This window comes from Pinus tabuliformis, chromosome 6, assembly GCF_031772625.1.
Source record: "Pinus tabuliformis cultivar Carrire ecotype Pingquan chromosome 6, CPIR1, whole genome shotgun sequence".
Taxonomy (NCBI): Eukaryota; Viridiplantae; Streptophyta; class Pinopsida; order Pinales; family Pinaceae; genus Pinus; species Pinus tabuliformis.
Window position 1 is genome coordinate 1,524,559,233 of NC_142292.1, and position 3,072 is coordinate 1,524,562,304.

The 3,072-nt window shown below is 38.6% G+C and overlaps 1 pseudogene; it reads right to left on the bottom strand.

Moving 5' to 3' along the window:
- Positions 1-2,186: 2,186 nt before the first annotated feature.
- On the bottom strand, positions 2,187-2,820 carry LOC149264523 (uncharacterized; annotated as a pseudogene).
- Positions 2,821-3,072: the final 252 nt, after the last annotated feature.

Below are 3,072 nucleotides of genomic sequence, written 5' to 3' on the forward strand. Positions count from 1 at the left end.
TGTGTGACAGATTGATTTTGTGAGTTAATCTTCGACGATAAACTGAAGGCAAAAGATCCTAAAGGCTTTGAATCCGGATTTATGGCCAATGAAAAAATGATCATTGTATCTCTTTAGGGCCATTGAAATCACAGGACACCCAGTCTCCCTAAAATTTTGTCAATTGTATGTGTTGCAGAGGTTTATTCGATAAAGCGCGTCATGCCTGGAATTAATGCAACAAAGAATTGATGAGGTTTGGATGCTCAACACATTAAGAAGATCACTTCCTGGATTCAAACTTTGTGCCATGACTATGAATTGGGTGCCCAACCACGTGCACTTGGCGTCAACCTTGTAATACCTGTGACACCTCTAGATCAGGCCATCGAGCTCTTCCATGAGGTTCCTAGTGATTGTGGCAGGAATCACGATTTCCATTAGACCAAAACCCATAAGTGTTAGTCAACGATCGCATCAACATAGATAAGGATCCATGAGAGGCAGTTAGTCAATGTCGTGAAACACACGAGGAGTGTTGGTTTATCCAATGTCCAACAATCTCTCCCCCAACACAAGCAAGGTGTGTATCGAACTTGTGACCTACTCTCTGATACCACTTGTTGGGAATCACGATTGTCGTTAGAACAAAAATCACAGGGGTTAGTCAATGATCACATCTCTAGAGATAAGGATCCATGAGAGGTGGTTAGTGCACGTCGTGAAACACACGAGGAGTGTTGGTTTATCCAATGTTTAACAATTTGAACTGTGCCCGTGTCCATTGAAATTCCTAGAACGACCTTACCACCTCTTAGAATGTCGAGAAACAAATTTATATTTAGGGTTCCTAGGGTGAAGGTCCCTTTGTGAAGAACTGCAACGACCCAATAAAAGATTGATGATGAGGATGATGATTTAAAGGATCTAGAAGAATTTGATGGAATTAAGAAAAATAATGGAAAAATTTCAGAGGTTGAGGCATGAGAAGAGCATGGAGAAGAGTTGGAGATCTCACAAATGACAATGTAGAGAGAAATTTGAGTACCCATGAATATGTACTATATTGTTAGGTTATGCATCATGATATGGATAGTCCGGTTTTGCGTGCAAAAATGGATGGGGACAGACAAAGTAAGGTTGCTTTCAATTATAATATCAAAGGATATCCCTCCCTAATGTTTTTTTGTTAATGATACTTCACATGTTTATACAACAGGGCAAGGTAGAAATGAAATTGTGATTTAGGTGTAGAAAAAAACTGGCCATGTTTGTGAGGAAGGACAAAGGGAGAATATCTACTTCTCTCACCGTTTGTGTTAATTTTTGTTGCAATTTTTGCGTGTTCCACTCTCCTTTCCTCCTAATGAAGTGATTTAAAATGTTCAATTCATTTGATTATGCTTAGGAATTGTTAATTTGGTATATTTGAGAATTGTCATGTCATAGTTATTGAAGTGACATTTAGTTTGCCCAATTATTATCATGAATTTGAGTTTGTATTAGAACATGTCATTCCAACAATAGAAAGGTTTATGGGAGAATATAAAAACAATGAAGATGACATCAAATGATAGTGGTTGGAACTAAAAACATAGATTAAATTATGGTGGGCTAGATTGTGTGTAGAATAATAATAGACTCATTACCATATTGTTGTGTGAGTCACACATTGTAATTATATGCAAGTATATGATGTTTTCTAGTGATCTTTGAAAAAAATTGTAATAGTACATGCATGAGTCAATGGTGATGTAAGTGTATCCTCTTTGTGGTTATCTTAAACCACTTTGTAAGTGTATGTTTGTGGTGAGCCAAAAACCACTTTGTAGTGTAGGTTTGTGGTAAGCCATAAACCACTTGTGAGATGGAAGTGGACAACTTGTGAGATGGAAGTGGACAGGGATTCATGTAGCATGGTTTAGGGTCATCAAAGAAAACCTTGAGCATGGTTGAGGGTCATCTGACAAAAACCAGAGCATGGTTTAGGGTAAGTCGATAAAATCCAAAGCATTGTAACGAGTAGTCTGAGAAAACCTAAATTGATGATGATGGAGGGGAACTTGTAAGTACAAGTATGTAGATATAATGGTTGACCACAACTAAACTTTACTATTTGAGATCAAAACAATTTGTCATTAAAAAAAAAACTTAAAAAATATAATTCCTATTCTCTTAAGTGTGATGCTTTTTAAATGGAGATTTATTCTTGTTATCTAAAAATTATTTAGATGTCTACGTACTTCTTACATTGTACGTAGTTACACGGGGTTGATATATTCTTCAAAAACAAGTAATTGTATATCTAAATTAATCTATCTCAATCTCAGGATTTATTCTCAAGTAATCAATGTATATACAAAGCTCAGGATTTATTCCTCTGGTTCGTCGGCGACTCCTGAGGACCGACAACAGATCATGAGTAGAACAATGAGAAGCACGATGGCCACGCCTACAGGAGATCCCCCTGACACCAGATCATGAGCAGAACAATGAGAAGCACGATGGCCACGCCTACAGTAGATCCCCCTGGCCGTTTGACGGAGGACGGATCCCCACCACCAGAGACTTCATTGGCGTTGTTATTGATGGAGGAGGAGGAGAGGCACCTTATAATGAAGATCAACACCAACGGCGCCGCCATGATCATCACGGGATTTATGTCATTCGCCATTTCCAAGGGACTACTCTGTTCTGAAACAAACACGGCACCGCAAGGATAATGGCCACCGCAGCTAGCAGGAGAAAGGCATACGGAGGAGAAGAATCATATGCAGTGGCGGGGCAGGCAGCAGTAGCCATGGCTTGAACCTCTGACCTCAGAAATATGTAGCAGATCAACTACTCAAAGCCGCGTATACTCTGTGGAGGAGATGGGGCAATTTTATTGAGACCCAACCTGCAACGCATGCGTGTGATGGAAGGTGTTACGAAATCTCTCAGGCTTGTGCGTGTACCTAGAAATTGACCCATGACACATATTACACGCGGTTTGCTGTTATTACTTGAATTGGGCATGTAAGTTTATTAACATAAATAAATAAATTAAAATATAAATATTTTCTTTTTAAGTATTTATTTTTATTTTTTAAT